The sequence below is a fragment of the Pan paniscus genome, chromosome 2, assembly GCF_029289425.2.
Source record: "Pan paniscus chromosome 2, NHGRI_mPanPan1-v2.0_pri, whole genome shotgun sequence".
Lineage (NCBI taxonomy): Eukaryota > Metazoa > Chordata > Mammalia > Primates > Hominidae > Pan > Pan paniscus.
Window position 1 is genome coordinate 2035867 of NC_085926.1, and position 27476 is coordinate 2063342.

Genomic DNA, 27476 nt, shown 5'->3' on the forward strand with positions numbered 1-27476 from the left:
GTATTTGGAGGTGAGATCTTTGGGAAGCAATTAGGCTTAGATGAAGGTAGGACCCCCATGATGGGAATCAGTGATTTTATAAGAAAGGGAAGAGAGACCAGAGCTTATTCTCTCTCTCTCTCTCTCTCTCTCTCTCTCTCTCTCTCTCTCTCTCTCATTCCTGCTCTCTACTCCTCTATCTCTCTCCTCCTGTCTCTCTCTCCCTGTCATGGGAAGGCACAGCAGGAAGACAGTCAGTTGTCTGCAAGCCAGAAAGAAGGCCCTCACCAGGCAACCAAATCAGTCATTAGCGCCTCCGTGTTGGACTTCCCAGCCTCCTGAACTGTTAGAAATAAATTCCTATCGTTTAAACCAGGCTACAATATTCTGTTATAGCAGCCCAAGCTGACTAATACAGTGGGTAAATTCAAAAAAGCTAAACGGTTTCGTTTATGTGCCGTAACTCTCAGGTTGATATATCTAACAGTTTCTTCCATGATGCTAAAAGTCATAAGACCTTGCAAACGAATCAAAATTAAATTATGTTCTAGTCTGGGTTTTATTTTTACTGTATTTCATTTTTTAATTTATTTTCAAATACTTTAAAGCTGAAAACCATGTAAGATGTATGTGATAACTGAGTAAAACAGAATATTTAATTAAACAGAACCCCTCCTTCCCCAAGCATTAGGGGATTTACTTGTAATTCAGTTATATAAGTCCTACTGGTATTTTACAGCAACCCTAAGAAGTAAGAACATTTTAATACTGTTCTCTCTAGTATTCAAAATAATGAAACAATGACTTGCTAAGGTTATATCTTCATTGTTCACAATATTTTAAATAGGTTAATACATTTATAATAAACACTCTTCAATGCAGTACATATTTGAAAGAAATCTTATTTAAACAGGGCATTACAAATGTAATAAAAAGGTTGCATGATAAAAATTTGCCCTATCCATGATACAGTAGGCAACGATGAACTTTATAATGAATACCAAGGATAAGCTAAATACTGTGGGAATTTGTCACCAAACTTTTACATTTTTATTGTAACCTGCTAAATTATCTTAATTAAATTTTAATAAAGCCCATCACAAAATGCAAATTCCTGAGCATCTGTTTGACAGCTGACTATTATTCCATTGTATGGATGTACCACAATTCATTTTCACAGATCCCTTTTCATGGCCATGTAGATTTCTTCCAGTAATTTGCTATTAAATAAAAAGCTAAGCTAACATTCTTATACACATATCTGTGCTTATTGGTGTGACCATATATTTATCCTGGATAAATTCTTAGATGGTAACTTACTGGGTCAAATCAACATGTAGTAATGTTGAAATGTATAGACAACATTGGTGAGAAAATATGTAACTTGAGTTTTAGTAACTAAATTCATTATAGCTCAGGAGTTACCATTTCAATAGATTACTGAAAATAATTACATTTGCAGGGGGAGGAGCCAAGATGGCCGAATAGGAACAGCTCCGGTCTACGGCTCCCAGCGTGAGCTACGCGGAAGACAGGTGATTTCTGCATTTCCATCTGAGGTACCGCGTTCATCTCACTAGGGAGTGCCGGACAGTGGGCGCAGGCCAGTGGGTGCCCGCACCGTGCGCGAGCCGAAGCAGGGCGAGGCATTGCCTCACTCGGGAAGCGCAAGGGGTCAGGGAGTTCCCTTTCCGAGTCAAAGAAAGGGGTGACAGACGCACCTGGAAAATCGGGTCACTCCCACCCCAGTACTGCGCTTTTCCGACGGGCTTAAAAAACAGCGCACCACGAGACTATATCCCACACCTGGCTCGGAGGGTCCTACGCCCACGGAGTCTCGCTGATTGCTAGCACAGCAGTCTCAGATCAAACTGCAAGGCGGCAGCGAGGCTGGGGGAGGGGTGCCCGCCATTGCCCAGGCTTGATTAGGTAAACAAAGCAGCCCGGAAGCTCGAACTGGGCGGAGCCCACCACAGCTCAAGGAGGCCTGCCTGCCTCTGTAGGCTCCACCTCTGGGGGCAGGGCACAGACAAACAAAAAGACAGCAGTAACCTCTGCAGACTTAAATGTCCCTGTCTGACAGCTTTGAAGAGAGCAGTGGTTCTCCCAGCACGCAGCTGGAGATCTGAGAACGGGCAGACTGCCTCCTCAAGGGGGTCCCTGACCCCTGACCCCCGAGCAGCCTAACTGGGAGGCACCCCCCAGCAGGGGCACACTGACACCTCACACGGCAGGGTATTCCAACAGACCTGCAGCTGAGGGTCCTGTCTGTTAGAAGGAAAACTAACAAACAGAAAGGACATCCACACCGAAAACCCATCTGTACATCACCATCATCAAAGACCAAAAGTAGATAAAACCACAAAGATGGGGAAAAAACAGAACAGAAAAACTGGAAACTCTAAAACGCAGAGCGCCTCTCCTCCTCCAAAGGAACGCAGTTCCTCACCAGCAACGGAACAAAGCTGGACGGAGAATGACTTTGACGAGCTGAGAGAAGAAGGCTTCAGACGATCAAATTACTCTGACCTACGGGAGGACATTCAAACCAAAGGCAAAGAAGTTGAAAACTTTGAAAAAAATTTAGAAGAATGTATAACTAGAATAACCAATACAGAGAAGCGCTTAAAGGAGCTGATGGAGCTGAAAGCCAAGGCTCGAGAACTACGTGAAGAATGCAGAAGCCTCAGGAGCCGATGCGATCAACTGGAAGAAAGGGTATCAGCGATGGAAGATGAAATGAATGAAATGAAGCGAGAAGGAAAGTTTAGAGAAAAAAGAATAAAAAGAAATGAGCAAAGCCTCCAAGAAATATGGGAATATGTGAAGAGACCAAATCTACATCTGACTGGTGTACCTGAAAGTGACGGGGAGAATGGAACCAAGTTGGAAAACACTCTACAGGATATTATCCAGGAGAACTTCCCCAATCTAGCAAGGCAGGCCAACGTTCAGATTCAGGAAATACACAGAACGCCACAAAGATACTCCTCGAGAAGAACAACTCCAAGACACATAATTGTCAGATTCACCAAAGTTGAAATGAAGGAAAAAATGTTAAGGGCAGACAGAGAGAAAGGTCGGGTTACCCTCAAAGGGAAGCCCATCAGACTAACAGCGGATCTCTCGGCAGAAACCCTACAAGCCAGAAGAGAGTGGGGGCCAATATTCAACATTCTTAAAGAAAAGAATTTTCAACCCAGAATTTCATATCCAGCCAAACTAAGCTTCATAAGTGAAGGAGAAATAAAATACTTTACAGACAAGCAAATGCTGAGAGATTTTGTCACCACCAGGCCTGCCCTAAAAGAGCTCCTCAAGGAAGCGCTAAACATGGAAAGGAACAACCGGTACCAGCCGCTGCAAAATCATGCCAAATGTAAAGACCATCGAGACTAGGAAGAAACTGCATCAACTAACGAGCAAAATAACCAGCTAACATCATCATGACAGGATCAAATTCACACATAACAGTATTAACTTTAAATGTAAATGGACTAAATGCTCCAATTAAAAGACACAGACTGGCAAATTGGATAACGAGTCAAGACCCATCAGTGTGCTGCATTCAGGAAACACATCTCACATGCAGAGACACACATAGGCTCAAAATAAAAGGATGGAGGAAAATCTACCAAGCAAATGGAAAACAAAAAAAGGCAGGGGTTGCAATCCTAGTCTGATAAAACAGACTTTAAACCAACAAAGATCAAAAGAGACAAAGAAGGCCATTACATAATGGTAAAGGGATCAATTCAACAAGAAGAGCTAACTATCCTAAATATATATGCACCCAATACAGGAGCACCCAGATTCATAAAGCAAGTCCTGAGTGACCTACAAAGAGACTTAGACTCCCACACATTAATAATGGGAGACTTTAACACCCCACTGTCAACATTAGACAGATCAACAAGAGAGAAAGTCAACAAGGATACCCAGGAATTGAACTCAGCTCTGCACCAAGCAGACCTAATAAACATCTACAGAACTCTCCACCCCAAATCAACAGAATATACATTTTTTTCAGCACCACACCACACCTATTCCAAAATTGACCACATAGTTGGAAGTAAAGCTCTCCTCAGCAAATGTAAAAGAACAGAAATTATAACAAACTATCTCTCAGACCACAGTGCAATCAAACTAGAACTCAGGATTAAGAATCTCACTCAAAACCGCTCAACTACATGGAAACTGAACAACCTGCTCCTGAATGACTACTGGGCACATAACGAAATGAAGGCAGAAATAAAGATGTTCTTTGAAACCAACGAGAACAAAGACACAGCATACCAGAATCTGTGGGACGCATTCAAAGCAGTGTGTAGAGGGAAATTTATAGCACTAAATGCCCACAAGAGAAAGCAGGAAAGATCCAAAATTGACACCCTAACATCACAATTAAAAGAACCAGAAAAGCAAGAGCAAACACATTCAAAAGCTAGCAGAAGGCAAGAAATAACTAAAATCAGAGCAGAACTGAAGGAAATAGAGACACAAAAAACCCTTCAAAAAATTAATGAATCCAGGAGCTGGTTTTTTGAAAGGATCAACAAATAGATAGACCGCTAGCAAGACTAATAAAGAAAAAAAGAGAGAAGAATCAAATAGACGCAATAAAAAATGATAAAGGGGATATCACCACCGATCCCACAGAAATACAAACTACCATCAGAGAATACTACAAACACCTCTATGCAAATAAACTAGAAAATCTAGAAGAAATGGATAAATTCCTCAACACATACACTCTTCCAAGACTAAACTAGGAAGAAGTTGAATCTCTGAATAGACCAATAACAGGAGCTGAAATTGTGGCAATAATCAATAGCTTACCAACCAAAAAGAGTCCAGGACCAGATGGATTCACAGCCGAATTCTACCAGAGGTACAAGGAGGAACTGGTACCATTCCTTCTGAAACTATTCCAATCAATAGAAAAAGAGGGAATCCTCCCTAACTCATTTTATGAGGCCAGCATCATTCTGATACCAAAGCCAGGCAGAGACACAACAAAAAAAGAGAATTTTAGACCAATATCCTTGATGAACATTGATGCAAAAATCCTCAATAAAATACTGGCAAACCGAATCCAGCAGCACATCAAAAAGCTTATCCACCATGATCAAGTGGGCTTCATCCCTGGGATGCAAGGCTGGTTCAATATACGCAAATCAATAAATGTAATCCAGCATATAAACCTCTGTTTATATGCCAAAGACAAAAACCACATGATTATCTCAATAGATGCAGAAAAGGCCTTTGACAAAATTCAACAACCCTTCATGCTAAAAACTCTCAATAAATTAGGTATTGATGGGACGTATTTCAAAATAATAAGAGCTATCTATGACAAACCCACAACCAATATCATACTGAATGGGCAAAAACTGGAAGCATTCCCTTTGAAAACTGGCACAAGACAGGGATGCCCTCTCTCACCACTGCTATTAAACATAGTTTTGGAAGTTCTGGCCAGGGCAATTAGGCAGGAGAAGGAAATAAAGGGTATTCAATTAGGAAAAGAGGAAGTCAAATTGTCCCTGTTTGCAGATGACATGATTGTATATTTAGAAAACCCCATTGTCTCAGCCCAAAATCTCCTTAAGCTGATAAGCAACTTCAGCAAAGTCTCAGGATACAAAATCAATGTGCAAAAATCACAAGCATTCTTATACACCAATAACAGACAAACAGAGAGCCAAATCATGAGTGAACTCCCATTCACAATTGCTTCAAAGAGAATAAAATACCTAGGAAACCAACTTACAAGGGATGTGAAAGACCTCTTCAAGGAGAACTACAAACCACTGCTCAAGGAAATAAAAGAGGATACAAACAAATGGAAGAACATTCCATGCTCATGGGTAGGAAGAATCAGTATCGTGAAAATGGCCATACTGCCCAAGGTAATTTACAGATTCAATGCCATCCCCATCAAGCTACCAATGACTTTCTTCACAGAATTGGAAAACTACTTTAAAGTTCATATGGAACCAAAAAAGAGCCCGCGTCGCCAAGTCAATCCTAAGCCAAAAGAACAAAGCTGGAGGCATCACACTACCTGACTTCAAACTATACTACAAGGCTACAGTAACCAAAACAGCATGGTACTGGTACCAAAACAGAGATATAGATCAATGGAACAGAACAGAGCCCTCAGAAATAACGCCACATATCTACAACTATCTGATCTTTGACAAACCTGAGAAAAACAAGCAATGGGGAAAGGATTCCCTATTTAATAAATGGTGCTGGGAAAACTGACTAGCCATATGTAGAAAGTTGAAACTGGATCCCTTCCTTACACCTTATACAAAAATCAATTCAAGATGGATTAAAGACTTAAATGTTAGACCTAAAACCATAAAAACCCTAGAAGAAAACCTAGGCATTACCATTCAGGACATAGGCACAGGCAAGGACTTCATGTCTAAAACACCAAAAGCAATGGCAACAAAAGATAAAACTGACAAATGGGATCTAATTAAACTAAAGAGCTTCTGCACAGCAAAAGAAACTACCATTGGAGTGAACAGGCAACCTACAAAATGGGAGAAAATTTTCGCAACCTTCTCATCTGACAAAGGGCTAATATCCAGAATCTACAATGAACTCAAACAAATTTACAAGAATAAAACAAACAACCCCATCAAAAAGTGGGCGAAGGACATGAACAGACACTTCTCAAAAGAAGACATTTATGCAGCCAAAAAACACATGAAAAAATGCTCATCATCACTGGCCATCAGAGAAATGCAAATCAAAACCACAATGAGATACCATCTCACACCAGTTAGAATGGCAATCATTAAAAAGTCAGGAAACAACAGGTGCTGGAGAGGATGTGGAGAAATAGGAACACTTTTACACTGTTGGTGGGACTGTAAACTAGTTCAACCATTGTGGAAGTCAGTGTGGTGATTCCTCAGGGATATAGAACTAGAAATACCATTTGACCCAGCCATCACATTACTGGGTATATACCCAAAGGACTATAAATCATGCTGCTATAAAGACACATGCACACGTATGTTTATTGCGGCATTATTCACAATAGCAAAGACTTGCACACGTATGTTTATTGCCGCATTATTCACAATAGCAAAGACTTGGAACCAACCCAAATGTCCAACAATGATAGACTGGATTAAGAAAATGTAGCACACATACACCATGGAATACTATGCAGCCATAAAAAATGATGAGTTCATGTCCTTTGTAGGGACATGGATGAAATTGGAAATCATCATTCTCAGTAAACTATTGCAAGAACAAAAAACCAAACACCGCATATTCTCACTCATAGGTGGGAATGGAACAATGAGATCACATGGACACAGGAAGGGGAACATCACACTCTGGGGACTGTTGTGGGGTGGGGGGAGGGGGGAGGGATAGCATTGGGAGATATACCTAATGCTAGATGAGAAGTTAATGGGTGCAGCGCACCAGCATGGCACATGTATACATATGTAACTAACCTGCACAACGTGCACATGTACCCTAAATCTTAAAGTATAATAATAAAAGAAAAAAAATTACATTTGTCAGTTCAAAGTGTATTGGTCACCTCTTTTTTAAAATTCAGTCACTTTTGGGGAAGTATTCCATAATTACGGGATTCTTCCTCCTTCCCCACTCCCCCTTCTTTCACACTGTGCCATAGATCATCTACATTCTTAGGGATGAGGCAAGGGAATACTGCATATCCTGGCCTCAGCTCCATGTGCTGCCTTTGATCCTTGTTGCCTCTGTTGAGGTGCCTGTTGATGCTTAGTCTTAGGTTGTCAGCCTCCGTTCTTCCTACCTCCCACCTGCATAGTTGAGGCCCTCTGCACATCTTGTCTGAACTCGAGGCCTCTTTTTTATCCAATGTCCTTCTTACCATTGCTGTACTGATGGTTGTGTAGCTCACAGACTCCCAGCGGCTTTTTCAACACCTGACTGAGATTTGTTAAACTGCCTTCAGGTCAAGAAATCTTCCACAGTCATTGCCATTTTACTACTACTTTGGTGTCATGATGCTTCAGTGTGATCCTGGATGCAGGTCTCTAGTTTATAAGAGGTTGGCCATCTTCCATCATATAAGCTCTTATGCACTGGGATGCCCCCCAAACTATTCATGAAAGAGTTAGACTAGGGTTGCCCTTATTAGGCACCCATGAGCATCTATGCTCTTATCTCATCCTCTCTGGATCTTCCATTTATTCTAGTCAAAATCTTACTCATATTGGGTAGGAAGAAAGTGATTTCACTATGCATTTTCCCTGTCCTGTAGCCTTACAGTCAAATTTTTGGCTCACTCTTACAACCTTCTTGCTGTAGTGATAGTTGTAAGCCTTATGATAGTTGTAAACTTTACATTTTGGAATTCTGAGATAAACCTTTTTTCTTTCTCTTCAAAGCCCAATGCTTTCAAGTCAAATGGGCTTTAAAATTTCTAATGAGTCTAATTAAATGTTAATAGATTAGACGCCTGTCTTGAAAAGCCATATATTTATATCATTTCCAAAAAAAAAAAAAACACAAATGGATAATGATTTGGAAAATATAAGCATTTATATATGATTAGCTGGCTACTTTGGAAAATGAGTATTGTAATGATAAAAAAAATTCCATGTCATATTTATTTAAGAACTATATTATTAATTAAGTTATAGATATCATAGATGAATGATTTCAGAGTCTATTTTTTAAAAATGGGTCAACAATGAAGAAAACCATTGTCACAATGATGACATTTTTACACTTAGACTTAGGAGATAGGTTTTTACCATCACTGGAAGAAAAAATAGGGAGGTCTTTAAAATGATGTCATTGAACTGTGGGAAATAAAGAGTTGCACGTTTCTCTGGATTTGAGAGATTTCATATAAAATGCACTGTCAACTTGTAAAAGGATCACATTGTCTTTCCTTGAAGTTTCTTGTTTATAGGAAATCGATTATTTCTATTTACTAAAAAGTCTTCAGAGAGTCCTCATTATCGGAGAGTTTATCTGAGCCTAGGCTGTATATCTACTATGGAGGAGTTAAGTGATTATTACACAGTATTCACTAATGAACTAAACATTTATTTAAATATTCCCACTTAACCATTCTTTACAGCTTATTACTGTGTGTCTATGACTATTATCAATGACTTTGTAGGTCAGCCTACTAACATGTACTAAACAATGCCAAATCTTGTACAAGATGCAGGATATCTTGAAGTCATTGAAGATAATTTTAGAGAATTAACCAATTACAGACAAATCCATTGATGATGGTGAGTTAGGCCAGTTAAAAATGAAAAGAAAATTAATGCAGATATAGACAAGATAGACAACTCAAATAAGAATGCTTTCAACCTCAAAGAATTAAAAGGAGTCCTTGAGGAAATTTATGAAAATCTTGAGATGCCCACAAATTTCTTTTTTTCAAAAATTAGCCGATTGTGATCCTTCTGGGAAAATTAAATGAGAAGTAAATAGTATCATACTGTGTTATCTATATTGTTGTTGAAAAACTAATATGAGAAAAACAGAAATCAACATTTGATAACGTGTGTGTCCTTCCTAAGCAATAAACACATAATTGAAATTAGAACATACATTTTACTAAATGAAAGAAAATATTTATTTTCATAAATTTTAGTTTTATTTTTCAAGAAAAAAATCTCAATTACACTTTATTTTTTACCCCTAAAAACCAGTAATGTATTGACGTGCATTTTAAATTGGTTTTCTTCAATGTCTTTTTTCCAGTACCTTTTAAATTTTTTTTTTTGTTTATTTATTTTAGAGACAGGGTCTCATGCTGTCACCCAGGCTGCAGTGCAGTGGTATGATCATAGATTACTATAGCCTGGAACTCCTGGGCTCAAGCAATCCTCCTGCCTCAGCCTCCTGTGTAGCTAGGACTATAGGTGTGCACCACTATGCCCAGCTAATTATTTTATTTTTTGTAGAGATGGGGTCTCATTATGTGGCCCAGGCTGGTCTGGAACTCCTGACATCAAGCTATCTTCCCACCTCAGCCTTCCAAAGTGCTGGGATTACAAGTATGAGCCACCACACTAGGCAGATGGCACTTTTATGTGGTGCAAATGTAGCTACACTTAGATTACTTTTTCAGAATTCCTTTCCCTGTGTGTCTCCAGGATATCATTGGACACAAAAGACATTTTACACAAGATTTGGAAGGTGAAAGTGAGACAGAATTTACATGTATATATTTTATGTTTTGGAGATCGTTGCTGGGCTCCATGTACCATGGCTGCTTACAGGTGTTGGCACTGATGTGCCAGCTCACCTCCTTGGCATGGAGCAACAGCCAGATCCACAGCTCTTCTAGCCAGATGTCTTCCTTCAACTTCGAATACTGGGCCAAATGTGTCATAGCTTCATCATGAGGAATATCATGTTCTCTCGCAAGTCACCCAGGCCTTTAAGGTTGGAGATGGTAGGGAGGGCAGATATGGGTTCAAGTGTGTACTTGAGAATTCTAATTGTTCTCATGGGTCCCAGCTTCTCTTTGCTCTCATCTACATGTGGCTTTACTTCTCCACTGCCAGTCTGGCAGATCTGTGATGTCTTAAGTCTCAATAGTGGATGCAGAGGGAACAGCTTGTATAGACTGCCCAACCAACTTTCATGATTATTCCAGATTTGACTACCCCATATCACTCCTAGTGAGTTCTGCTTCTCTAATAGAACCATGACTTCTCCACTAGAGTATTCTCAGATATTGAGAACCAAATAGAATATGCACCGTGCCATCTCATGGCAGAAGCTGGCTTTTTTGTTGTTTGTTTGTTGATCCTAGTTTCTAATCAGTGGTATGGAACTAAAAATCTGTTTTTTAATTTTAACATTATAAAAAATTATCAGTGACAGTAAATTAAGACAGGGAGTTAGAAGACTTATGCTCCAATCCCAGCCCTAACACTTAACTTTCAGACTTGAGTAAGAATGCTCTGAATTTTCCAATGAAATGAGAATAAGAATTAAAAGGAAAAAAAAGTGCTTTGTCCTCGTCATAGAGAATTATGAATGTAAAATTAGATAAAATTCTTAAGATACACATACAAACTTGCATGCACACACACACTTACACCATAATACCCATTCAAAATGTCTTATTGTATGACTAAATATGTCGTCATGAAGTTATATACTTTGCACAATACTAGGCATGGGATATGAACTACATTAGTCAGACAGCCTCACTGTGTAAATCATTAAACACTTATGAATGCATTTACCCCATGTTAAAAAAAAAAAGCAAATAGTACTTTGTGTCTCCCTACTTCATGATGAAACTGTAAGATTAAACTTGACACAGTATGTGAAATTGTAAACTAGTAGGTATTCTATTGGAAATATATTAAGATAGTTTTAGTACCACCAGCATTATTAAGATGTGTGTGTATCTTCCCACTGAGGTACAGAGTCCACACATGGAGGTACTGACTAAGTTTTGTGCAACTCTCAACTAGGTAGGAGCAATTTATTTTTTATCTAGGCATGATTCCTGTTTGTCCTCATTCTCTTGGTCCCTTCAGTCTTTTAGGTCAGTTCACTACTTGCCTTTTCCTTTTCTAAAATAAGTAGTATAGCAGATGTCAATGCTCCAAAACATTCAAACTGTTACCAATTACTTTACTTTGGAGTGAGTAAACATCTATACCACAATGACTAGATAAAGAGCGGGCTTAATTTTTCCTTACTATCCCTAACCTCAGTCAACACAAGTTGTTGAAAAATGACTGATGAAAAAGCAAGGCTAAGAATGAAGCTAGGTCCTTGATAGAACCAAGATGTAGTTTGTAGTTGTGGAATTGTGCATTGATCAGGAATGTACAGTTACAGTCATATATTTCAGGTATAATTCCTATTATCCTGAAAGGAAGTAGTTAATCTGTCATTCCTGTTAACTGAAACTCTCTCCCACAGATGTTAAATAATTGTGAGCCTGCTTAAGAAAGAGATGGCAAAAACTATTTTGTGAATATAAATTTTTTTAAACACACAATTTTTATTTGCTTCACTAACTGCTACTTTAGGGGAGAGAAATAGGCACCCACTCTGTGAACTGATCATCTTGATAAGAAAGCTAATGAGACAGAAGCCACATCAGGTATTGTCAACTTCTTTTCCTGGTAATCAACACAAGAACAGCATCAGCAATCATTGATTATGTGTTTCCTCTGTGCCAAAGATTACGCTAAGAGACTCGTAGGGAGTATATAATTTAATCCCAACAAACCATATGCAATAACAGGATCATCTAATTTTGCAGATAAGGAAACAGTGATGTAGAGAGGGTTCCTGGCCTGCCCCAAATTACCCCATGTTACCCCAGCTATAGGGTTGTCAGACAAAACATCAAAAAAAAAAAAAAAACCAGCTACATTGGAATTCAGACAAATGACAAATAAATTTTAAATATAATGTCCCAAATATGTAGTATAAGTATGCATAAAAGAAAATTTGCCCTGGACCATTTTAACAGGCAAGAAATACTATTCATGACTATTGCAATGGGGAGAGAGACTATTTCAATAGGGAAAAGAGACTGAACACAATTGGGATGAAACAAAAGAAGAGTTTTTAATTGCTGGGTGAGCTAGCAGAAAGGTAGTAGAGAATGTTGGGAGCAGGTTGTTCAATGTGACTAGGCCATTTGTGTTTGCTAATTGGTGCTTATTAAAATTAGGCCTCTGCCCCCTCACAGAGACTGGGAGATATAGACCCTAACTTTCCTGATAATCACATTTCAAAGGGATAGCTCTCAGGTCCTTGAGAACGACATTTCTGGGATACAGAAGATTCATATATCAAAGGGGTAGAAAACAAATGTGCAATTTCAAGCTTTCTAAAGTAAATGCTCTTAAGAAAATGAAGGTCAAGGGCCAAGAGTCAGGAAGAAAACGGAAGTTTAGTCAAGCTAGAGAATGTTGAGGCCATCCTGGTCATGTGTCCCAAATATTATACAAAATATAATTATACTAAAAAAAAAAACATTGCTAATCTGAAATTCAAATTTAACAGGGCATCCTGTATTTCTATCTGCTAAATCTAGCAGCCCGATACAACGAGCAAGTTGTGGAGCCGGTACACTGCATTGATTTGCTCCTGAATTCCTCCCTGGCATATAAAAGCTTTTGATTCAGTGTTTGGTAAATAACCAAAGTTTCCAGACTCTGTTTCCATTTTCTATTAATTCTCTAACTATCCCTATGTGTATGTTCATTTTGTTTAGAGAGAATATGAGGATTATTGCCAAGTGGGAGTGGGAGGCATGCCTCAAGGCTGAATCAGAGCACAATTATTCCTTCAAGGATTATACAGAGAAGAAATATTTTCACTACTTCTCTACAGAGCACTTATAGCTCTGCTGTGTTACCTTGACACAGAGGAAAGCATAGCAAGTATTAAAGCCTCTAAACCAGCAATTAAGTGCCCAAAGAAAAGATACTTCTGTAGACCTTCATTTTTTAAATTATATTCTTCATATATGGCTAAAGTTTTTCTTTAGTTGTGAGAAAACTTGCCCCTTCTTGTTTCAAAAAATTGAAAATCTAAAAAAAAAAAGAATCCACACAAACTAATACAAATTCCATATTAAATTGTAGTCATTATGTTTATCAATTACACACAAAGTAATTATCGAATAATTATGTTTTAGCGGAATCTAATCTTTTTCATTGTGTTGAAGGAGGAATCCATCACTTAGATTTTGTTGCGCACTTATCAATAATAATTTTTAATATTTTTCAAATGCTTATTTAGCATCTGCACAGGTGATAAAATTATTTTTTCCATAGATTTCTTATCAAACAGAATCATACTAATAAGTTCCTAATATTAAGCCATTCTTGCATTCCTGAAATAATCCATACTAGATTATAATGTGGCATGATTTGCAAGAACTGCTTAATTTGAGTTATAAATATTTTATTTTAGATTTTTAACAAATAATAAAATAATACATAAGATTCTTGTGTTTAGTACAATCTTTGTCAGGTTTTTATATCAATAATACACTCAGTCCCTTAAGATAGTTTGTAAATGTACCTTTATTTTTTACATGCTGTAATAAAGAGCATTACAATTATTTAAAAATTTGATTAAACCCCCTATGTAACCATCTGAGCCTGAGGTTTTTGAGTGGGATCTTCTTGATAGCATTCAATATTTCTTAAATGAAAATAGATTAATTTGAATTATTTTTTTAAAGTTTTGATAATTATATTTTCCTATAAAATTATACATTTCATTCAGGTGTCTAAATGTATTCATACAAATAATAATATTAATTTTCTTTTCTCTCTTTTTAAATTATCTATTTTTAGAGATGTAATCTAGCTATGTTGCCCAAATGCCAGGGCTCAAGTGATCCTCTCACCACAGCCTCCCACATTTTTCTTTTTGTGATTAGTCAACCATTTATTTTACTGTTCTACTCCCAAAATCTATCTGCACATTGCTTTTACTGTTTTTAAGTTTTCACAATAATTTATTTTTGCATTTATCTTTATTATAAATTCCTTACTTAGACCTTTTATTAGTGTATTTTATTTTTTCTAATTATTTTGCATCTGACACTTAATTTATTTGTCCTTATTCTTTCTTTTTTAAAAAAATGAATATAAGTTTTAAGGTTTTGAGTTTCCCTTAGAGCATTATGTCCCTTGGGTTCTGATAGATATTATTTTTATTTTTATTTTTCTCTGTAAATCTTATTCTCCAGTTTTGGTTTTTCCTCTTTGAACTAAGAGCTGTTCAAAAGAGAGCATTTAAATCCCTCAGTGGAAGAATCTTTTGTGGGGGACTGATTTTGTTTGTATGCATAGATTTTCTGCACCATGATGGGAATATTATTTGTATTTTTTCACTTTCATAAATTTATTGAAATTACTTCTGGCCTAATATTTGGCTAATTTTTATGAATGTTCCATCTGCTCTTAAAAAGACGATATATTTACATTTGTAGGAAACTGAACATTATTTATACACTGTTAGTTAGATCAGCCTCTTAAATTATGTTTTTTTGGTAGTTACTATAGACTGAATGTTTGTGTCCCACCCAAAATTTGTATGTTGAAACTAATCTTCAATATGATGGCTGATGGTATTTGGAGGTGGGGCCTGTGGGAAGTGGTTAGCTCTTGGGGGAAGGGTGGCTAATAAATGGGAATAGTAGTACCCTTATAAAAGAGACCACAGAGAACTCCCTTCCCCTTTCCACCATGTGAGGACACAGTAAAAGTACAGCTGTAGAGATAACAGGAAGCGTCCCTCACCAAACGCCAGATCTGCAGCACCTTGTTCTTGGACTTCCCAGCCTCCCAAACAGTGAAACAGTGAGAAATAAAGCTCTGTTGTTTGTAAGCCACCAAGTCTATGATATTCTGTTATAACAACCCTAACTGACTAAGCCAGCTGCCAACACTTACAGTTTGTCAACTTCATTTGTCACAATCTGAGTATATTAGCCAGCTACTATTGTTTCCATTTATCTTTATATTTTTATAATTTTCTCTAGTACAACTTTGAGATCATGAGCTGTTGGCCATTTGAGGTTTGTAAAGTATATGTACAGATGCATATACATATTAATGTTATGTGCCATGTTCATGATAGGGTACGTTGTTTCTAAATTTAACTTTATTTTCTCCAAACTGCAGTGTGTATATTATGAGGTAAATAAACTGAATAAAATAAAATCATGTCATTCTCATTACTCTACTGATTCTCTAATAGACAACAAACCTTATCTGCCCCTATCATATTAGAAAAATCCTGCCAGGACCTTTTAAACATTTCTATGCAACCAGGAGCAGATCTTCATAAGACCTGGTCTTTTTAATAGCATTTTCACAAGAAAACTGGCTTTTACATCAGTAATTTAAATACTAAGTTCACCCACATTTTCATGTTTTCTTGGTGTGTGAAAAGTGGGCTTAAACTCCTCACATGACTTCTACAGAGAAGGAAACAGAGAGAAACCAGTCTCTCCTGACCATGAAAAACGAAGTAGCCACTGGACTGTGGGCGTGAATTGTTCTAAAGAATTCAGTGCTTTGTCACACTGTTCTGCCTGGTCCATCTTTGAATAAAAAGTGCCTAAGCAGAGTTTCTTTTTCTTATTATCTGCTTGCTACTCTTCCCCCAAATCAAACTAACGTATATTCTAGATCTCTAAATTATTTGCTCCTTCTTCAGAGCCCTCAGCCACTCAATCTGTTACCTCCTTTTTCAAGCTGTATTTTTTCTTTCTTTTTTTCTAAGTAAACCTGACCCATGAAGTCTTTCTTCATATCTTCAGATTTTAGCATTAATAACAAGTCTTCTCCGAAGAAATATCAAAAAGCTTTACATTCTTTAATTATTCTCCTGTTTTCATCTCCTTCCTGTGTGATATTTCCTCATATTTAGACAGTCATATAATAAATGTTAAACTCCTTGAAGAAAAGGAACATGCACTTCAGCAAAATGACTAGAACATTCTTTTATTCCAGTGAAACTGAGAAAAGAAAAAAAAACTATTGTTTCTACAATTACATTTATATGTATCAGCTATTAATATTCTAATCACAGATTTTGAAACTAGAAAAGAAATATCATTGAGTCAAATCCATGTATGTTAAAGTTAACGAAGCTGATCCACAAAGGGGGGAAATGATTCTCTTAATACCTGAAACGACTCTATCATTGTTCAGTAGCCTATTTCTTCAAACAATATTTCTACTCATCATTTATATTATCCCTGCATAAGGATAACTTCCTAGGTTTGTCCTTCAGTCATTTGAGCTACAGATCCAGGGAGGAAGGAGTTGTATGTTTTGTAAGTCTGACCACTGAGCTTCCCTCTAAATGGGGAGTGGCTTGGGTGGCCAGAGAAAAGAGTTACGTTTGTATAAATAACGTGCACTAATGGTGTTCATGCTGCTAAAAAAATGCTCGTGCTTTCAAACTATGCTGCCTGGAGAGCACAGGTGGATTTGTGGATTAGCTGTTTAAATATTTATGAAGCTATTTAGACATATTTTATTTATTGTAAAAATGTTTATACTATAATTATTTCAAGAATTAAGCTTTCACATGCTATCAGAGGCTTAAACTAAAATCTAATTATTCTCAATCATATCCTCCTAATGCTAGGTCATGTCCAAGTGGCAAAGGGTGAGAAAAGTTCTTTAATGGATATTTGTTGTCATAAACTTATTGATCAATCAGTCAATCAACTCATATTTTCAGAGCATCTCCTTTGTGACAATCTTTGGAGAGATGTGTTGGGTACTCTAACACAGACTTATAATGACAGTAAACACATTTACTACTTACAAAGTACCGGGAGCTGGCATACATTAACTAATTTAACACAAAAGATAATCATTGGGGTAAGTCCTATTATCATTCCCTCTATATAGATGAAGAAAGAGTCATTAGATTTTAAGAACTCAATGTTAATTTGAAGGCATGGGTTATTAGTGTAAGTACAACCAACAACTCTTGATAAATGTCAAAGTAGGATTGAGAATCAGTTAAAGACTTATGAGAGTTGCAAAAATAAATCACACAACTGAGTGATTAAAATACAAAGAAATCAGATATCTGTAAAGTGGTTACCTATGTACCATACTTAGCCATAGTCAAATGTATATTATGTAGCTCACATTTTGATGCATTTAATTATCTCCCAAAATTGAATAATCAGCAGACTTCACATAAAATACCAGATTTCTGGCTCCTCGTATAAAACAAAAAATTAGAAGATCTAGAAGCTCTTGCTTCACATTTTCATATGATCACAGTCAGCTGGATCTAAGTACCGTTTACATGTCTTAGGTTAGTATTTACTCTCCAATTTACCATAATCACCACTGCTCTCTAATGTCTCTTAGAAGGAGCCTAACTCACTCAGATATTCTACTCTCCTGGCTTATGTAGTCAAATGTGCTAATGTACATTGCTTCCTTATCATTACTGGGAGCAAGATGTTATCAGACATGTGAAATGAACATACCATTATTTTCCCTGTCCAGAAGCTAATGGTCCCATTTAGTAGAGAATAAAAAGAATAGCTCAGAGCAGGCTCTCAGTTTCATTCGTGTATTCACTAATAGTGCATCCATGAGAATTAGATATTATTCCCCTTAAATATACAGGGACCATATAGTCTTTATCATTCATAGATGACACTTATTTCTCAGTGTGGGTGTGGGGGTGTGTGTGTGAGAGAGATACCTGCACATGGACATGTGATTACTAGCCTAAGGCCAACAAATACTCTTGATTAGGATGTATAGGTCAAACAAAATTTTTAAAAGCTCATATTATGTGACTTCAAGGTTGTTAACCTAATCATTTCATGGTAATTAAAAACCCTAATTGACAGCTTTAGATTTATTTCTTAAAAACCTAAATAAACCCATTGTTTTAGGCATTCTTTCAAAGGCAATCTTTTCTCAGTGAAAAGATTGGGGGACTGTTCTATTTGGTGCTTAGTGAAAATATTTTGAAATAATGTATGTACAATTATTAAATTCAAAATTATTTTTGTCAAATAAATAGCAGTTAAAAAAAAAGCTCAGATCTCTCCCTTTTCTTCCTTTTCCTCCAAGTATATTTTAGTTAATTTTCTTTTTTTTAAAGCACTCTGTTTGATTTGAGGGTGTTTTTTCTTTTTTTTTTTTCAAGGTAGGACACCACTCAATTTTGAAGCAAATTACTTGAAAATTTAAAAATCAGTTAAAAATCATAGTTCCTACTATTTTCACTTTTCATACACAAAATTTTAATACCACTCTTCAGTAATTTTCTTTCTCTCTTTTATTATACTTTCCTTTATCCCTTCTAGCCTCCAGGAGAGAAACACAATTTTGGGCAATGACCACAAGTAAGACCAAACCTCAAACCCAGTAAGATGACATGCCTGATGCTCGAACTGTGCATTTAAATAAAAAACCACAGGCAGACACAATCCTTTCTCCATACAGACCACTAGACAGAAAAGTTTGGGGATTTTAAATTTCAAGCTTCCTGACCTCAGAAGTTCCCACTGTGAATCACAGTCACATATACCTGTTACAGTACACTTCTTTTCCTCGGTCTATTTAGGAAACTGTCTTTGTGCATTGGCCCTCAAAATTTCTCATTTTGTGTGCTTCTGGTATGGTGGCTTGTCAACTCTTCATTGAGTTGAATTAGAAAGCAGAAGAGAATGCAGGAGCAGGCCCTTTATCAAGAATTTCTGTAGTCTTACTTACAAAATTTCAGGCCTTATTTTCCCTTAACTTTTTTTTCATGGCATTTATGTTTTGCACCACAAAAGACAGAAAACATGCTTTTAAAAGAAGCAATTGCAAGTGAAAGTTTTTAGGAGGGAAAAGACACATGAGGAAAGGGTGACGTGGCTTATTTTGAAAGTGTGAATCACACACTGGAACCGTGATGCCACCAAAAAAACCATGGAAATACACCTTCAGAGGTGAAAATATGATTTTCAGGAATGTGATAATAGTTTCTACAGAGCACACGGAAAATATCACTGAAATTTTGTTATTCCTTTTATTTCTCACTAAAAAGATTAGAAAATTGAAAATAAGACCTTATCATAACAAATAAATTTGATATCAACCTTTAAAGTTTTTGTTAAAATTAAATCTCAGAACTGTCTTAGAAAAACATTTGTACTATCCTGCCCATTTCTTAGTTAAGTACCATTGTTGAGTGACCTTGGAATAGCAATGGTTCTCACACTTGGCTGGATATTGAAATCACATAGGGACTTAAAAAGTGCCGATGTCTGGGTCCCAACCACAGATATTGCCATGTCATTGATCTGGGGAACAGCCTGGACATCAGAACTTTTTTAAGCTCCCAAGTGATTCAAATTTCAACCAAGTTTGTAAACTACTAAAAAGAGGAAATTATTTTAACTATAAAAATAGAAGGAGAACATATAAAGAAGTAATATTAAGGAGAGAAATCAGAGTCCCTCTTTTCTTTCTGAAACAAGTCATCACACATATAGAAAAGAGGGAAGAAGTAATTTTGTTCTCCATAGAAGAGATAAACACTAGAAAACATTTATACTTTGCACTAAATTCTTTATTATATTTAATGACATATCAAACAAAAATAGCAATTTCATATTGTTCAACCTATGCCACAATTGGCTGACAAATATAGATATATTAAACAATGGTAAAATGTTTAACAATATAAAGGAAATTATGTATCAATCAGGTTTACTCATGTGCAAAAAATATATTTTTCTTAAAATTTTATATTACTTTACAGTTTCCCAAATACTTTAATACTTAATGTCTTATTTGATTATCCCAATATCTCAACATCGAAGAGTGGGAAGATATCTTCATTTTACAGAAAAGTTGAGGGGCATGCCAAAGGTAACACTTGCTTGAGGTTAGACCCAGAAAGACAGTCCAATGTCTCCGTGGATAAACCTTGATTTCTTAAACCAGCTATTTCTTGTTTTGAAAGCTCTTCACTTTTTAGATAATATGACCCCAGAACTTAGGGGCATTTATGTGTCTAATAACAACTCTCTTGAAAGCTTTCTGAGAATAAGATGAAGATGCTTGGTTGAATGTACAGAAAAGATGACTGTGTCCTCCATGAAAACAGGATAGTACCACTTCCATGATCTTTTGAGTATAGAGAGAGGTAACTTTCTTAAAGAAAAAAAATAACTGCAATTAGAGTTATAATAGGATCACCTTTGTTCTAGACTGTGTATATGGTATATTAATGGCATTTAATATCTGATTTAATCCCTTAAATAAGCTTATCACCCTTTAACAAGGAAGGAACTAGGATTCAGAGATTTGTGTAACTTTGGTGTGCATACTCTTTCCATAAGTCTAGAGGCATACCAAAAAAAAAAAAAGAAAGAAAATTAACTCTCTTGAGGATGAGTAGTCATGAGTTCTATTCTTGGTTCTGTCACCAACTTCTTATATGATCCTGATCCCACAAAAATATTCTCCACTTCTCAGAAGGTCAAGTCTTAAGGCCTCATCTAACTCTAAACTTGCGTAAGTATAGGGGCCATAGTTCAAAATGCAACTCTAAAATTCTTAGAATTTAGCTTTTGTTTGTAAAATGCAGCAGGTATTTACTGTCTGCACCGCTCATATGTTTTAACTTAGTCTAATCCAAAGACCTCTATTTTCCTCCAGTGAACCACATTCCTTTTCCCAGTCATAGTGCAAGAACTTCAGGCAGAACTGTTTCCACCTCTGATTTCCTGAACTGACATGTGACTTCAGCCTCATTGGTTACATACTCTTCACCATGGTAATTCAGGGATGGGAGGTAACCCAATTCCGATCAAAGAGATCAGGGTTAGGAGTTATTTTTCCAAATTAGTCTAAGGAAAGTTTGTTTTCTTTCTTGCTGAACCTGGAGGCCGAATGACATAGGCCTGGAGCTGCTGATGGCTCTCGGTGGAACCTGAGAATTAAACCAGTTTCATTGCACAGCCAAGGGATGGGCGTAAAACATGACCTGTCAATATTGTTTGAATCCCTAAACCAAAAGTTTTCTACAATTTTTCAGTGGTATGAGTAATAAATTTCCTTTTTCTTTTTTTTTAATTATTATTATACTTTAAGTTTTAGGGTACATGTGCACAATGTGCAGGTTAGTTACATGTGTATACCTGTGCCATGCTGGTGTGCTGCACCCATTAACTCGTCATTTAGCATTAGGTGTATCTCCCAATGCTATCCCTCCCCCCTCCCCCCACCCCACAACAGTCCCCAGAGTGTGATGTTTCCCTTCCTGTGTCCATGTGTTCTCATTGTTCAATTCCCACCTATGAGTGAGAATATGTGGTGTTTGGTTTTTTGTTCTTGCGATAGTTTACTGAGAATGATGATGTCCAATTTCATCCATGTCCCTACAAAGGACATGAACTCATCATTTTTTATGGCTGCATAGTATTCCATGGTGTATATGTGCCACATTTTCTTAATCCAGTCTATCATTGTTGGACATTTGGGTTGGTTCCAAGTCTTTGCTATTGTGAATAGGGCCTCAATAAACATATGTGTGCATGTGTCTTTATAGCAGCATGATTTATAGTCCTTTGGGTATATACCCAGTAATGGGATGGCTGGGTCAAATGGTATTTCTAGTTCTAGATCCCTGAGGAATCGCCACACTGACTTCCACAATGGTTGAACTAGTTTACAGTCCCACCAACAGTGTAAAAGTGTTCCTATTTCTCCACATCCTCTCCAACACCTGTTGTTTCCTGACTTTTTAATGATTGCCATTCTAACTGGTGTGAGATGGTATCTCATTGTGGTTTTGATTTGCATTTCTCTGATGGCCAGTGATGGTGAGCATTTTTTCATGTGTTTTTTGGCTGCGTAAATGTCTTCTGACAAAGGGCTAATATCCAGAATCTACAATGAACTCAAACAAATTTACAAGAAAAAAACAACCCCATCAAAAAGTGGGCGAAGGACATAAATTTCCTTTTTCTGTTTAAGTCAACTTGGTTTGATTTTCTATCACTTGGAACTGAAAAATTTCTAGCCAGTACTTACACCCCAAGCACATCCTTTATTGGAAAACACAGAGACATTTGGGTGATTTAAAAGATAGAACATTGGGTGATAGAAAAGAAACAATGGGTGATTATTATCGGTTTAGGTCATGGATGCCTTTGTGACAAAGGACTTAATTTAATCTGAGCTCCGGCAAAGCAGATGACTCATTAGAAAGCTTTCGGATATAAATGAAAGAATGTCTCTTTCAAATAGGATTAAACAATAGAGGTAGTTAATGACACAAGTAACTGTAAAGACTAAAGGTTCATCAAGATCAAGCAGACCAAGGATATTACAAAGATCCAATTTATTTCTATATTTCTGTGTCATCTTTTGCAATGGCTGTTTCATCTTAATGCTGTCGCAAAATGGCCACCAGCAGTTACAAGAGCTACAAACCACTTTGTTCTCTTCCTACAAGTCAAGAGAACATTATTTCTGACAGCTCTCTTAAAAGTGTAAGAAAACTTCTTTCTTAGACGCCCTCATTAAATGTCTGCTCATAACTAATTGGCCCTCCTTAGTTCCTGTGCCTTGAAACCCTACCTGTGGCCCTGGGAACCGAATGTGCTAATCTGCTTAAATTGGGACTGGGTTTAGCTTCACCAGAAGCACAAACGCTAAGTAAGGGGAGAGAAGGAGTGAACATCACAGCCACAATCAGGATACTATCGCTAAGAGGATGAGGGAGTCGGATACTGAACAGTGAAAAATTACAAATGTTACAGACAGCATCAAGTGGCCAAACAATTACAGCAGATTGGATCTGAATAAAAATTATTACATGGGCCCTAAGTCTGTGGGCTGCATTTTTGTGCCAAACTGATTACTTTCCACAGCTCTCCAGGTTGTGAAGTACATGTGGAAGGACTTCAATGAAGAAAGTTGTGTTGAAAAAAGAATGGGATGGGGCCTGTTGAACCAGGTGGCCTTGCCTGCATTTCAGAGGTCGCTCTCCAAAGTCATATGTAAAATCTGGATTAATTAATTTTGATGGATACAACTTGAAGGTGAATGAAACTCTCTGTATATAGTGAAGCCAAGCTGTTTCCAGGAAGGAATATTTCTGTTAAACTTAGCATTTTTGGTATAAACATAAACGTGTATAGTTCAATGTCCACATTAACCACAAAACATGGGATTTGCCTCCAGAAAGCATGCAAAATTGTTTGAGGCTACATTATGGTTTCACATTTTCGGTTCTCTCCGTAATTTATGTATTCATTTCACAAGTATTTAGTAGTCTCACTGCATGCCAGAAGCCATGTTACTCACTAGGTTTTAACAGTGGGCCCATGGTCCAAACTCTGCGTTAAGTGTCCCACAAAAAATGTCTACAAGGTGAACTAGGAAGGAGTACTAGTAATAAAAGGATTTGCATGCAAGACAGCCGAAGTCTGATAAATGTCCACACCAAAATTATCATCTCTACTTACAGATAAAGAAACAGGACTTCAGACAAGATGAGTCATGAATTCTTTATTTTCACACTCTCTAAGAGTTAACAAATCACCAGTTGTACCATGGTGAGAGACGTTTATGATGTATATGAATTCCTGGGATATAGGATTGATTTTTATTTGGTATCCTGTTGTATTTTGTTCTAGTTTTTAATTCCTATAAGTTTTAGCCATCATGTAAGAATTCAGCTGGATTCATACAAAAATTATTGATAATTAGTTACCCTTAGTTTCAGGTTTCCATATATCTTGCTTTATAAGGTACTTCTAAAGTCATAACAGAAATTTAATCAATGAGATTATCAAATATTTAGCATATTTAAATCTCAGTTGATCCACAAGGCATGAATTAGAGCCAACATGAACACCCCTTCTTAAGAGATAATTAATTTTCAGTTCTGACTCAAAGATATTTATTCATTCTTTATTCAAGAACTAGTTGAGTGTGTGTAGCACTGTAATTGATGCTATTAATACAATGAATTAATTAGAAATTTGGTTGTTGCCGAAATAAACAGAACCCACACTAACTTAAACAAAATAAAAAAAATTAAAAATGCAATGTTTTAATTAATTTAACCAAACTGTAGATGGGGCAGAAATGGAACCAGTCTTTGGATACCACAGCACCAGGGACTCTAATACTTTGGACTTCTTTCTTTCTGCCTGTCTCTCTCTTTTTCTCTTTTATACTTTATCTTATCCCTGATTATGCATGTTGATCTTATTCCCTTGGGCCAGCTGCTCTGATGAAGGTGGATCCAGGGCATTAGACAATTCTGGAATTATATCCACATGACCTACTAACCAAGAGGAAAACAGTACCTTCCTCACCATGTTCACTTTAAGGACTTCACTGTGAGTCATATGCCATGCCCAACCTCAACCACACAGGTGTTGGGGGCTCATGAGTTAAACCCGGTCACAAGACAAAAACTTTGGCCAAAGTTAGTATAATTTTCAAAAGAAATGTAGAAGAAATCATCAAAACAGATGTGATCCCTGCCATCATCAGAGCTTTCAGTATAACATGCAGGACAAAATGTGAAACACATAAATTCATATTAATTACAATCGAGATGAGTGTTACTTAGAAGAAGGATATTTTAGAAAACATAATATGGATAGTCAGAAAAGGATTCTTCCAAGAAAGTGATGCCTAAGAGAGCCTAGTAGTTAACTAGATGAAGGGTGTGAGACGTTCCCAGGCAGAGGGGAAAAGAGGAAAAATGGAAAGTATAATGAAGGCCCAAAAATATGCTTTACAGAGTCAAAATTAGAAGGTTAAAACATCAAAAGGGATCTTGGACAAGCTTTAATAAGATTTTTTTTAACTTCTAAGGGTGTATGAGAGCTAATATTTTATTCACTTCATTAACATCATTTCTTAATCCAGTTACACTTACAGAACAAGCACAGGGCTAGGATCAGAAGACCTGCTTCTGACACTCCATATACTGGATGACCTCAAGCAAATCAAGCATTTTTCCCTGTCAAGCATTTTCCTCTGGGCACTGCATTTTCTCATCTTTATATGAAGGAGATTGGATTGGACTAAGACATCATTCCTAATAGTCTGTGCCTCATGCAAATGATGTAAGCTTTGAGACCAGCAAGATTTGACATTAATTTGGGGTGAGGACAGAATGGGATTAAGCATTAGCCCTATGGAGTGTCATGTGATGAACGGCACTAAAACTTTACCAGGGTGATAAAAAAACTACATGAAAATACAATGAGATGAAAAAAATACATATTTAACAGAGTCATTGACAGGAAAGGTTCATTTAAAAGGACTACTTGGATAAGTCACCCAGGTTGGGGATAAGACCACCAAGTGACATGCTCATGGAAGAGGAACCTCTGAGCTATCTTCTAAGGAAAATCAGGCTGGGTAACTGAGTAGTTTTGTTTTTCTGATTAGGGTCTACTAATTTGTCATCAAAGTGAATTGTTTAGGAAAACAAAGTAGAGGATGAAAAATGCTAACCAGCCGTGGTACTCCATCTCCATCTATTTTCTATACAAATCTCAGACTATTCCATCTTCTAAAACTGAAAACATATTTACTGCCTGGGTGCAGTGGCTCATGCCTGTAAACCTAGCAGTTTGGGAGGCTGAGGCAGGAGGATTGCTTGAGCCCCAAAGTTTGAAACCAGCCTTGGAAACATAGTGAGATCCCACCTCTATAACAAGTAAAAAATTAGCCAGGCATGGGGCAGTGTGCCTATAGTCCCAGCTACTCAGGATGCTGAGGTGAGAGAATCCCTTGAGCCCAGGAGATCAATGCAACAGTGAGCTGTGATTTTGCCACCATACTCCAGCCTGGGTGACAGATTGAGACCCTGCGAAAGAAAGAAAGGAGAAAAGAAAGAAAGAAGGAAAGAAAAGAAGGAAGGAAGGAAGGAAGGAAAGAAAGAAAAGAGAAAAGAAAAGAAAGAAAGAAGGAAAGAAAGGAAAGAAAGAAAGAAGAAAAGAGAACATATTTACTGGATATTGGTTTGAAAGGTTGCCACAGTATTAGGCTGTCCAGAATATGGGTTTTGGTACAGTTCTGGTAAGGAGGAGTGCCTTTTAGGTTACTGAATACCACACTACTGCACTTACCTAAGGTAACAGATGGAGGTGGCCAAGTCTTTTGTTTGTTTGCTTGTTTTAGAGATGAGAGTCTCACTCTATTGCCCAGTCTGGAGTGCAGTGGTGCAATGATAGATCATTGTAACCTAGAAGTCTTGGGATCAAGCCTTCCTTCCACTTTAGCCTCCCTAGTAGCTGGGACTACAGGAGTAGGCTACCATGCCTGGCTAATTTTTTTCCCCCAGTAGAGACAGGGTCTTGCTATGTTGCTCAGGCTAAGCTCAAACTCCTAGCCTCAAGTGATACTTCTGCCTCAGCCTCTCAAAGTGTTGGGATCAGAGGTATGAGCCACTGCATTAGGCCTGGGCAAATCGCGATGCTCTTCAAGTGGTTGCCAGAGGATGTTTAGCATCAGATCCCAAGATATGAGCACAACTTTGTGAGTTATCTGGTACAGTATAACATCATTCAAGGTTTATCGCTTATATACAATAGCAGTCTTACTGTAGACAGCCCCTAACCAAGAGAATGTTGAGAAAGCCTCAAATTCTGACAGGGCTGACAAGGGAAGGATGTGAGTAGGGGCACTAATGATCAAAAACACTGACTGTGACCTTCAGATTGAAATTAAGCAACCTGATGCAGTAATATCTAATCAGGAGAGTGAAAGGCTGAAGGTACAATCACATGTTTCCAGGACACTGGTAGACATGGAAGTAAATTATCAATATTAATCTTTGCCAAAAGAACAGTAGATTTACAGTGTATTTGAGTTCTTCAGAGGCAGTTGTTGTAAATATCATTTATCCTATTACATGCTTTCTGGAAAGGAACACATACAGACTAATTTGGTTGTTTGTTGCAATGAAAGGAGTCATCA